This window comes from Phyllobates terribilis, unplaced genomic scaffold (genome assembly GCF_046119375.1).
Source record: "Phyllobates terribilis strain yellow unplaced genomic scaffold, ASM4611937v1 Scaffold_11__3_contigs__length_659146591, whole genome shotgun sequence".
NCBI lineage: Eukaryota > Metazoa > Chordata > Amphibia > Anura > Dendrobatidae > Phyllobates > Phyllobates terribilis.
Window position 1 is genome coordinate 623152681 of NW_027362771.1, and position 13355 is coordinate 623166035.

Genomic DNA, 13355 nt, shown 5'->3' on the forward strand with positions numbered 1-13355 from the left:
CTCAGTTCCCATTTTATGCTCAAAAATCTATCACACAGCACCTTTACACAGAAACCTTCCTCTACACATTACAAGTCCCTGAGATTCTGGATAGAACCAGACACTTAGATACAACTAGCTCTGAATCCCACAAAACAGTTTTTTTCTTGTTGGCATAAAGCCCTTTCTACCGGTGCTGTCTATAAACCCCACCCACATTTAATTAACGTGGAATTTTATGCTGGACACTACATGCGTGGGTGTACTGTATTGATTCTCCGAGCTCGTTCTTCACACCTCTAATCTGGCCTCACACATCAACTCTGGTGGGGGCCGTTGCACCCACGCTAAATTTGGCGTCCGAGAACAGGGACCGGACAACAACTACTCCCGTCCGGACTACTTGTGATTGATGTTTCCCGGAATGGACAGGTAAAGCAGCCTCTTACAAGCAGCAAGGTAAGAAACTTTTTCTTACAATTTATCTGTTCCTTCCTGATGATGCTTTCTAAGTCCGGGTGAGTTTTATACTAAGTCCAAGTCATTTATCCTGTATAAAACGATTTGATGTGTGAGTAAATTATGCTGTTCTCCCAGAAAGTCCATAGTTGTTGTTTAAGTCTGTTGTTTATCACTGCACTAGCATGTTTTGGTTTGTGGTTGGTACGTAAAAGAATAGTTGATGTGGATGATTCTCACCCCATAGAAAATTCTGCATTAGTCCTTCCTCCTCACCTGTTGCTGCTCGGTACTTACCTCGATTTCCATTAATTAAACAAAATTACAGTTAAAAATACTTACCCACTTCCACTCAACCCTGACCTATATAATTAGCTTATGGGGGCTAAATGGTTTTCTACACTAGATCTTAAAGGGGCTTACAATTTGATATGCATTCAGAAGGGTGATGAGTGGAAGACGGAGTTTTTAACATCTGAGGGTCTATTTGAAAATCTTGTTATGCCTTTTGGGTTAACCAATGCACCAGCGGTATTTCAAAATTTTATTAAAGATATATTTTCTGATTGTATTAGGAGGCTTATTGAGGTATACCTTGATGATATTCCAATTTTTTTAGCCAGATCTGAATTCAAACTATGAACATGCCCGTTTTGTTTTATGAAAACTTAGAGAGAATACTTTATTTGCTAAACTGGAGAAATGTACCTTTTCTGTCTAAGAGATATCGTTCCTGATGTTCATTGTATTGGCTGAAGGGTTTAAAATTGATCCTGCATAGGTGAAGGCCAAAATTGATTGGGTTCAACCTTGTGACCTTAAATTATTGCAATGTTTTTTTAGGATTTGCCAATTACTACAGAAAATGTATTAGGGTTTTTTTCACTGATTGTTAAAGCTATCACCGATCTCACTTGTAAGGGGTGGATTTTAACTTTTGGTTGCCGGATGCTATTGGGTCACGTAATAAACTAAAATAGTTTTTTATGTATGTTCCAGTTTAATCCAACCTGATCTCCAGAAACCATTAATTGGATGCTTCAGAGGTTGGGGTAGGCGCTATATTATCTCAAGGTTCCAAAGCACTGACCAACTTGCGACCATGTGCATTTTTCTTTAGGATATTTTAGTTTCAAAATAGTGCACTGAAAAGGATTTGTACAAAAATGCTCTATACACTGAAAAATTATGTCACTCACACATAAAAATGGCAAGGAAATAAAAGTAAAAATAGTAGAAACCATGGGACCAGATGAACATAGTATGCTGACGTAATGACACAGTATAAAATATCTACAGATGTGCAGCAGAATAATAAGATAGTAAGTACTAACCCCACGAATGAATGCACGTGCCCGACGCGCGTTTCGCCTGTAGCTTTGACGAGGGAACCAATTCTGTAGTTACATAGTTTTTCAGTGTATACAGCATTTTTGCACAAATCCTTTTCAGTGCACAAGTCAAATTCCTTATACCACTTGGTTTTTTACTATGAATCTTGTTGAAAAGCAATTTGCGTGCACTTACAACTTGTAATAATAATAATCTATTGATCAGTTTTATTGATCTATGAGCACAATACATTTCTGATGTAACTGTGGCTAATTCTCTTCTGTGAATATTATTTGTAATTCTATACAGTGTGACAGCGCCCCACTATTTCAAATGCACTTTTTTTTAGCATCTTTCTACCTTAATATCTTAACTATTTTTAAACAATATGATAAATAAAGTGATATGATCTTTTATACATTTATTAGTGGTGTGTCATGTTTATAGATATATAACTGAATGGACACAACACTATAATCTGTTTGTTCTGTCTGTGTTAATTTTGGAAACCCATTTTAAAGAGGACCTATCACTAGCTATAAATGTGTATTTTTTTATACATATGCAAACAATGCTGCAGCTCTAATTCGAGCTGTTTTTCTTCTGTTCCTGTGCCTCTCCTTTCCTGTGCCTCTCCTCTCCTGAGATATGGCTCCCTTTTACCTGTATGTAAAATACAGTCTTTTTATCCAACTCTTTTCTATGGAAGTCTTCTTGAGAGCGACACCCTCTTCTATAAAAATTTTAGGCTTATATACAATGTCGGACTGCGGTGCCCAGAGCCCACCAGTAACCAACTCCAGGGCCCCACTTTTCAGCTACATGCAAATGTGACATTATCCTGAATCACAAATTTATATAACAATGAGCTGGGTATATTGTTACATAAATAAGATTCCGCCTTTATCTGTACATAGTGATTCAAGTATATAATGCCAAGTACTGGTCATATAAGAGGGTGGTGGCCTACCGGAAGATTTTCCTCTTCTCCTGTGGGCCAGTCCAAGCCTGCTTATATACAAGGAAGAGGAGGTCATATATCAGAAATGGTGTGGTGCAGGAAAACAGTAAAAACCATGCCACATTCAGGAGAACAGCGGCATTTGCACCAAAAAGAAACATATTTAGGATAAGTGACAGGTTTACAGTGAAGAGCAATTAAAATTCTATTTATAGACGAACACAATTTATAATTACTGACGTACAATAACTTGGAAGATATTGATCTGAAATTATGAAAACACAACAATTTTATTAGTGGAAACAGTATGTAAAACCAGCAACAGCTATTATATAAGAAGCTATTATTTGGTTTATTTTTTTGTTTTTGCCCATAAGATATTCTCTGGAGTTCATCATTGGCCTAAATAACACTACGAAACATTTAGGCAGAAACATGCAGACCAACAATGCCCAACTTGATGACTGAATAGCAAATATCTCCATGGCCACAATGTACTTTCCGCTAAGATAGGCTGGAACAAAAGATATCCAGACGCTGAGGAAGGCCAACATGCTGAAGGTGATATATTTGGCCTCATTGAAACTGTCTGGGAGTCTTCTGGCCAAAAAAGCAACAATGAAACTAATGGTGGCCAGGAGACCAAGAAACCCTAACATGCTCTAAAAAGTAGTGGTTGATCCTTCGTTGCACTTAATGATGATGACTCCGGGCTTTGTGTTTATATTTTGTTCTGAAAATGGAGGTGAAAGAAATATCCAGAGAATACACAAAGTAAATTGTAAGAAAATACAGAGCATGATGATTGTGTAGGACACCCAAGGACTCGCTAACTTTTTTACTTCACTTCCTGGCCTAGTGGCCATGAATGCAAAAACCACCATGAGAGTCTTAGCTAAAATACAAGATACACATAGAGAGAAAGCCAAAAAGCCAAACCGAAGGTAGCCTGGGGTAGCAAACACTTCTCAGCTACGGGGTATCCAATGAAGGCCAAAGAACAAAGGAAGCAAAGACAAAGAGATCCTAGAAGAAGACAACTGAGGGAGAAATTATTGTCTCTTACTACAGGTGTCTTCTTGCAATAAAAGAAAAGTCCAAAAATACAAGTTGGGATGCTTGACGAGAAGATGCTAGAGGCAGTCAATGCAGCTCCTAAAGGTTCTTCAAAGGAGAGGAATTCTATCTCTTTTCTAATACATCTGGCTTTTTGAAGATTAGGTCAGTGATCTCATGGACATTTCATGCAGACAATTGAGTCTGAAATAAATAAATATATATATATGTATATATACAGTACAAACCAAAAGTTTGGACACACCTTCTCATTTAAAGATTTTTCAGTATTTTCATGACTATGAAAATTGTACATTGACACTGAAGGCATCAAAACTATGAATTAACACATGTGGAATTATATACTTAACAAAAAAGTGTGAAACAAATGAAAATATGTCTTCTATTCAAGGTTCTTCAAAGTAGCCACCTTTTGCTTTGATGACTGCTTTGCACACTCTTGGCATTCTCTTGATGAGCTACAAGAGGTAGTCACCGGAAATGGTCTTCCAACAATCTTGAAGGAGTTCCCAGAGATGCTTAGCACTTGTTGGCCCATTTGCCTTCACTCTGCGGTCCAGCTCACCCAAAACCATATCGATTGGGTTCAGGTCTGGTGACTGTGGAGGGCAGGTCATCTGGCGTAGCCCCTTATCACTCTCCTTCTTGGTCAAATAGACCTTACACAGCCTAGAGGTGTGCTTGGGGTCATTGTCCTGTTGAAAAATAAATGATGGTCCAACTAAACGCAAACCGGATGGAATAACATGCCGCTGCAAGATGCTGTGATAGCCATGCTGGTTCAGTATGCCTTCAATTTTGAATAAATCCCCAACAGTGTCACCAGCAAAGCACCCCCACACCATCACACCTCCTCCTCCATGCTTCACGGTGGGAACCAGGCATGTAGAGTCCATCCGTTCACCTTTTCTGCGTCGCACAAAGACACGGTGGTTGGAACCAAAGATCTCAAATTTGGACTCATCAGACCAAAGCACATATTTCCACTGGTCTAATGTCCATTCCTTGTGTTCTTTAGCCCAAATAAGTCTCTTCTGCTTGTTGCCTGTCCTTAGCAGTGGTTTCCTAGCAGCTATTTTACCATGAAGGCCTGCTGCACAAAGTCTCCTCTTATCAGTTGTTGAAGAGATGTGTCTGCTGCTAGAACTCTGTGTGGTATTGACCTGGTCTCTAATCTGAGCTGCTGTTAACCTGCGATTTCTGAGGCTGGTGACTCGGATAAACTTATCCTCAGAAGCAGAGGTGACTCTTGGTCTTCCTTTCCTGGGGTGGTCCTCATGTGAGCCAGTTTCTTTGTAGCGCTTGATGGTTTTTGCAACTGCACTTGGGGACACTTTCAAAGTTTTCCCAATTTTTCGCACTGACAGACCTTAATTTCTTAAAGTAATGATGGCCACTAGTTTTTCTTTACTTAGCTGCTTTTTTCTTGCCATAATACAAATTCTACCAATCTATTCAGTAGGACTATCAGCAGTGTATCCAACTGACTTCTGCACAACACAACTGATGGTCCCAACTCCATTTATAAGGCAAGAAATCCCACTTATTAAACCTGACAGGGCACACCTGTGAAGTGAAGACCATTTCCGGTGACTACCTCTTGAAGCTCATCAAGAGAATGCCAAGAGTGTGCAAAGCAGTCATCAAAGCAAAAGGTGGCTACTTTGAAGAACCTAGAATATAAGACATATTTTCAGTTGTTTCACATTTTTTTGTTAAGTATATAATTCCACATGTGGTAATTCATAGTTTTGATGCCTTCAGTGTGAATGTACAATTTTCATAGTCATGAAAATACAGAAAAATCTTTAAATGAGAAGGTGTGTCCAAACTTTTGGTCTGTACTGTATATATGGAAGTAATGGACAGTACTGTATATAGCAATATAAATGGAATAGTCATTTCTTTCACCTGTTTGGTTGGAAATTTCTTCCTGAGTGCAGGGGACATATTCAAAGCAACAAATGGGTTGTCCTCTTCTCATCATTTGTCTGAATCCTAGGAGACAACTCTCACTGCATACAGAACGGGGCACCTGAGCAACCACATACAAGAACTACGTATATTTTTATACTTCATAGATATATTATTCATATTACTAAACAAATATTCAGGCAGCACATCACATATGACCCTGGCTAAGAACCATAGGAACTGCTGAGTTCCCCCACACTAATAAAGAAAATCATAGGCCACAAATACAATGCATTTGTTTATGGTTTGGGGGGACTGTGTATTATTGATGTCCTCTATAACTTTACATTGTAAGTTCACCGCACTTGAGACACGTTGTTTATGCTGCTTTTTGCACCCTTACACATGGGTTGTTCACCCCTCATGATTGTTTTGTTTTTTCCATTTCACTCCTTTGCATGTCTCTTTTTGTCACCTTTTTATTTTTATTATTTTTTTCTTATTATTTTAATGCTGATGCACATTAGAGGTGAGCGTTGTTCGACTCGAACTGTTCGCCAATCTCAAATTAGAGCTGTTTTGGGCGGTGTTCGAGCCGTTCGGCGAACACGAACGATTTGAAAAAAATTCGGCTGTTCGAGGTTATGTTCGATAACTGTTCGTGCACCAAAATCATAACTGGATTTTTTCTCAGTAATGATGAAAATTAATGTTAATACGCAGTTTGAGTGCACAGCGGGGCGGGGGGAGGGGCAGGGGATGGATCTCTGCAGGAATAATGAAGATCTCCATTTTTTTTTCTCTTTCCCGCATTTACAGTGGGGAGGTGCAATCTGTCAGCCTATCAGCAGCGCACACACGGAGCGAAGTGCTTTTTTTTACACAAGCAAGGGCATGTGTCATTGGCAGTGTATGTCACATGTCCTTGCCCTATAAGACCCATCCATTTTCCACGTCGCCACCATTTTCTCACTGCTGCAGCTGCGTGTTAGACGGCACCGCTGTTGCTGTGTGCGCTATACCTTGTTAATTTCAAGCCAATTTTCGCACAAATCTACAGATAGCTTGGGAGTAGGGAATAGTTGTGATTGCAGTCCTTTTAAGGACTAGGTTACAGCATTTCCTATGACATTTATCAGGCAGGTCTGTGCTCTTAAATAGATAGGTTGGGAGTAAAGACTAATTGTAATTGCAGTCCTTTTCAGGGCTAAGTTACATCAGTTCCTATCACTTTTATCAGGCAGGTCTGTGCTCTTAAATAGATAGGTTGGGAGTAAAGACTAATTGTAATTGCAGTCCTTTTCAGGGCTAGGTTACATCAGTTCCTATCAGTTTTTGCCAGGCAGGTCTGTGCCAGTGCTGTGCAAGTTTTTTTCACAGCATTTGGCTGAATCTAGCAAAGCAAATCCTTTTTGGCCTATTGCAGAGTGTGTTAGTCAGTGGAGTAGCCGATCTGTGTTGCAAGCTACACCACCTGAGTATAGAATGCCAATTTTTTTACTGCACCTAGTGAAGTAAAACCTTTTGGGCATAGCATCATTCTATTAGTCCATCTATACTGACCTCCATAAGGTTGCAAATTCAATATAATTTTTTTCTGCATCTAGCTCTGAAAACATATTTTGGCTTCTAGCAGTGTGAGGGACTTGTTCTATTAGTCCTTCTATACTAACCTCCATCAGGTTGCAAATTCAATATCATTTTTTTCTGCATCTAGCTCTGAAAAAATATTTGGCCTTCTAGCAGTGTGTGGGACCTGTTCTATTAGTCCATCTATACTGACCTCCATCAGTTTGCAAATTCAATATAATTTTTTTCTGCATGTAGCTCTGAAAAAATATTTGTCCTTCTAGCAGTGTGTGGGACTTGGTCTATTAGTCCATCTATACTGACCTCCATCAGTTTGCAAATCCAATATAATTTTTTTCTGCATGTAGCTCTGAAAAAATATTTGGGCTTCTAGCAGTGTGTCGGACTTGGTCTATTAGTCCATCTATACTGACTTCCATCAGGTTGAAAATTCAATATAATTTTTTTCTGCATCTAGCTCTGAAAAAATATTTTGGCTTCTAGCAGTGTGTGGGACTTGTTCTATTAGTCCATCTATACTGACCTCCATCAGGTTGCAAATTCAAAATAATTTTTATCTGCATCTAACCCAGCCAATACTTTTGGGCTAATACCACAGTTTGGCCACTCAACTCTGCTCGGTTCCCATCCATTGTTTTTGTGCAAACAACTCCAGAGTTGTGAATTAGTTAACCACCAAAATAAGTGGAAAAAGGCCTGCTGCTGGTGGAAAGGGGAATAGGCGTGTTGGGAAGGGAAAAAAAGGTTGTGTCCGAGGGGTAGGTGTTAAAGCAACAGTAACATCTGCAGAAGAAAGACCATCTTCCAGCCAAACTAAGATGTCTACTTCTTTTAGCGGACAATGTGATAAGATCCCTTTCTTACGGCCACGCCAATCGCTACAAATTCCAGATGAGGCACAAAAACAGTAGGTGCTTCAACGGATATCAAGTGCTCCTTTAAATGGGCTCTCCTCCACATCAACTTCAACATCACAAATACTCCAGTCCTCAGAGGTGTCACCCCAATCGCACTTGCTTCCTCACAGCTCCCAAGTCTCCAGCTGCACGTCTGAGTATGGGGTAGAACAGATGGTTGAGTCTGCAGAGCTGTTTACTCATACTATAGCCTAGGAATCAGAGGTCGGCTCCAGCGCTTCTGTGAATCCAGATGAGGAAATGATCTGCACTGATGCCCAGAATCTTTATGAGTCGGATCCAGGACCAGACGCAGAAGGTTCTGACCATGATGTAGACCCTCGTTCCCAAACTGTAACTCCTGTTGGTGGAGACAATGAGGAAGATGATGATGAGACTCAAATACCTGATTGGAGCGACAACTTTAGTTTTTTGTCAGGGCAGGAAGAGGTTGGCTCTGAGGACGACGGGTGTGATAACACACAGGGTGATGATGATGAGGTTGGAGATCCCACTTACTGTCAACCCACAGTCAGCCAAGAGATGAGGTCAGCAGAGGAGGTGGAAGAGGATGGTAGTGATGACGAGGTCAGGTTGCGCCTTCCTGGACAAAGACGGAGTACTGGAAGCACGTCAACAACTGCATCCTCAAACACAACTCTGCCTCTCACCACAAGTCGTGGTGGCTCTTCAGGTCGCATGGGTGCTAAGCCTTGCATAGCCTGGGAATTTTTTCAGATCGATTACGATGACCCAACTCGTGTTATCAGTAACATTTGTCAGCAAAAGCTAAGTAGAGGCCAAAAAATACATAGTTTGAGTACTTCATGCATGAACCGGCACATGGATATGAAGCATAAGTTGCAGTGGGAAGCTCACTGTGCTACAATGCGGCCTAGCCGGCCGGGCCAACCACCGTCTGCCACATCTTGTGCATCCGTGGCCTCTTCATCCTCTGTGACTGGGGGGACAGCAGTCACACATGTTTTGGGACGCAGACCAGCCACCTCTTCACCCGCAACAGCCAGCGTGATTGGCAGGTCATCATTTTCTTTGGAGGTGGAAACACCAGCTCGTGTTCAGCGCTGTCCGACATCGATAGCACCACCTTTGGTTCAAGGCAACCTATCATGTCCGCCTGCATCTTCCTCACAGACCGGCAGTTTGCCGGGGACACCCTTCTCAACCCCGTCTAAGCACAACAGCCAGCCCTCGGTCCCTAAGATGTGGACAAGTAAACGACCATTTCCTCCTAGCCATGAGAAAGCTAAGAGGTTGAATTTCACCATTGCAAGCTCTTGGCTACAGAAATGCTTCCTTTCCGCCTGGTGGACACAGAGGATTTTTGAGACCTTATGTTCGTCGCAGTGTCCCAGTACCAGATGCCCAGCCGGCACTACTTCTCAAAGAAAGGTGTGCCTGTGCTCCACCAGCATGTCGCACACAACATCACCGCTTCTTTGAGAAACTGTGTGTGTGACAGGGTGCATTTCACCACAGACACTTGGACGAGTAGGCATGGACAGGGGCGTTACATGTCGCTGACTGGGCACTGGGTAACTATGGTGACAGCAGGACAAGGGGCTAATGTCCAAGTCTTGCCGTCCCCACGAGTTGTGCGTCAATCCTCTTTATCTCAAAGTTCCTCCACTGCTTCTGCCTCCTCAACCTCCTCTCGGTCCTCCACTTGCACCCAAAGCCTGTCTGGTCATGCCACAAGCTTTCTAACTGCGCAGAAGGGATCCTGCACACCTCCTTACTATGCTGGCAGCAGGTCTCAACATCATCAGGTGTTTTTTACTTTGAAATGTCTGGGAAATGTGAGTCACACAGCTGAGGAGTGGTGGCCAGCTCTGGAGAACCAGTTTCATGAATGGTTGTCTCCACTGGACCTGAAACCAGGGAAGGCCGTGTGCGACAATGCTGCAAACCTGGGTGCAGCCCTTCGCCGGGGCAATGTCACACACGTGCCTTATATGGCTCACGTGTTGAACCTGGTTGTCGAGCAATTTTTAGCCCACTATCCTGGACTAGATGGCCTTTCTGCAGAGGGCACGGTCGCTGTGTGCTCACTTCCGCCATTCACATCCCGCAGCTCAGTGACTTACACCTAAACCAGGGAAGGAGTCCTGAGGAGATAATTTGCATATTCTCACTGCATTTTGGGGTAAGTGAAGAGTCTCCGCGAGCTCAAAGAACACTGGATTTTGGCTGTTGGAGCTGAAAAGAGGACATCGGTAAACCGCGCGCCTGTAGCTTGAAGCTTGAAGCTTTTTTTTTTAGCTTTTTTCACTGTTTTCAGAACATTAACAATAAGAACATGGAAGAGTCCAGGAGCCATTTGGTGAGCTGCATATCCTGCTACATGTTCACAGACTTGCCAGTGGAAAAGCCAAACTTCACATGCCAGAAATGCAAGCTTGTGTCCCTGTTGGAGGAAAAGTTGCGAAATCTAGAAGAGAGGTTAACTACCTTGAAAATCATTAAGGAAGGTGACGAGTTCTTAGACAGAGCAGAATTATCTCTTCATGATTCAGAAAGAGAAGAAATTCGAACTGCACCTGACGAAACAGAGGAATGGAAGCATGTGACCCACAGAAGCAGGAGGATCGAGAGGCAGTCAGCACCCATACTGCTCAGGAACCAGTACCAGGCTCTCACGCAGGAGAACCATGAAGAAATACAGCAAAATAAGACTTTGCCAGCAATGAATAACCTTGTAAGCCCTCAGAATCCTCCTGGATGGAGAAAGAAGAATGTTGTGAAGAAAAAACGGAGAGTGGTGGTCATGGGGGATTCCCTGTTAAGAGGAACAGAGGCCGCTATCTGCAGACCAGACATAACCTCAAGAGAAATGTGCTGTCTTCCAGGAGCAAAAATTAAAGATGTGTCTGACAGGATATCAAGACTCTTCAGACCTACAGATCACTACCCATTCCTGCTAATACATGTGGGGACAAATGACACCGCAAGAAAGGACCTGGAAACCATCTGCAGTGACTTTGAAGACTTAGGCAAGAAAGTGAAAGAATTGGGAGCGCAGGTGGTCTTCTCATCCATCCTCGCAGTGGATGGCCATGGAACAATGAGGTGGAATAAGATTCTACAGGTGAACAACTGGCTACGTCGATGGTGCCGTCAACAAGGATTTGGATTTCTGGATCACGGAATGAATTACCTATACGATGGACTACTTGCTAGAGATGGGGTGCACCTTACGAAGACTGGAAAACATGTATTTGGAAGTCGCCTTGCTACACTCATCAGAAGAGCTTTAAACTAGAACAATGTGGGAAGGGAAGCAAAAGGCTAGAAAAAGCCATACAGCTGACAAATACTATTGAGATCTCTGCTACTGGAAGTGGAAAAGAAGAACAAAGACAAAACAATTTAAAAAATAAAAATATGGGAGGAAGAGAAACCAATCACAAACTAAAATGTTTTTATACAAATGCACAAAGCATGGGCAACAAACAAGGAGAATTGGAACTACTAATGCAGGAAAAGGAATATGATGTCATTGGAATCACTGAAACTTGGTGGGACGATACACATGATTGGAATAAAAGGCTAAAAGGATACAACTTATTTGCAAGAAACAGACTTGATAAACGAGGAGGAGGTGTTGCATTGTATGTTAGAAAAGCGTATATCTGCACAGAGATTGAAGCTTCAGAGACTGGGAGTTCTGTGGAAACTGTTTGGGTAAGAATACAAGGAGAGAACAACGGAAAGGACACCATTGTAGGCATTTACTACAGGCCACCTGGGCAAGCTGAAGATATGGATGAACTCTTTATGTATCAAATGACCAAGTTCTCAAAAAAATATGACGTAGTGGTCATGGGAGATTTCAACTATCCAGACATTTGTTGGGAATCTCTCTCAAGTAAAACTAACAGGTCAAGCAAATTCATATCCTCTCTTGCTGACAACTTTATCTTCCAAAAGGTAGGGGAGAAAACAAGGGGATCTGCTACTTTGGATCTAATCCTTATAAACAGGGAGGAAACGGTTGAGGAGGTAAAGGTGACTGGGACCCTAGGAGGCAGCGATCATGCTATTATAGAATTTTGGATAACTAGAGGAGGAAGACATGTGAAGACTCAAACTTCAAGGTTAGATTTTAGAAAGGCAGATTTTAAGAGACTCAGAAAGAGAATAGGAGGGATCCAATGGCTAGATGTCCTTAAGGACAAAAATGTCCAGGAAGGGTGGGAAATTTTTAAAAATGAGATTCTCAAAGCACAATCGTTAACAATCCCGAAAAGTAGAAAGAATGGGAAGCATTTAAGGAAACCAGGATGGATGAACACAGAACTTAAACACATGCTAAAAAGAAAGAAAGAAATGTTTATTAAATGGAAAGAGGGAGGCATATCTAAAGAAGATTATAATGCAGTCTGCAGATCCTGTAGGGCACGTATCAGGTTAGCTAAAGCTGACAATGAATTAAGGCTTGCAAGAGATGTCAAAAGCAATAAAAAAGGATTTTGGGGGTATGTCAAAAGTAAAAGAAAAGTCAAAGATGCTATAGGATTTTTACAGGATGAAAATGGAGAAATGGTAAGAGAGGATGTTGAGAAGGCCGAACTTTTTAATTCCTATTTTGCATCTGTTTTCTCTCAGAAAGAAAATGTAACATCAACTGATCTTCACTGTCCTTTTAAAGGAATAGAGGAATCCAAGTTATCTGTAAACAGAAAGATTGTGAGGGAATATTTAGCTAACATGAATGAGTTCAAGTCTCCAGGTCCAGATGAATTACACCCCAGAGTACTGAAGGAGATCGTAGAAGAAATTTTAGAACCACTCTCCATAATCTTTGAAAATTCTTGGAGAACAGGAGAAGTCCCAGAAGACTGGAGAAGAGCAAATGTTGTTCCTATCTTCAAAAAGGGGAAGAAGGTGGACCCAGGGAACTATAGGCTGGTGAGTCTGACTTCTATACCAGGAAAGATCTTTGAACAAATTATTAAACAACATGTATGTAAGTACATGGATAAGAATGAAGTGATTAACCAGAGTCAGCATGGGTTTGTAACTAACAAGTCATGTCAGACTAACTTAATTTCCTTCTATGACAGAATCACTGACTGGGTGGATCAGGGAAATGCTGTAGATATAGTATATCTTGACTTCAGCAA

General features: G+C 41.5%; 1 pseudogene; it reads right to left on the minus strand.

Annotated features, from left to right (window-relative positions):
- Positions 1 to 3024: 3024 nt before the first annotated feature.
- Positions 3025 to 3977, minus strand: LOC141167425 (vomeronasal type-2 receptor 26-like; annotated as a pseudogene).
- Positions 3978 to 13355: the final 9378 nt, after the last annotated feature.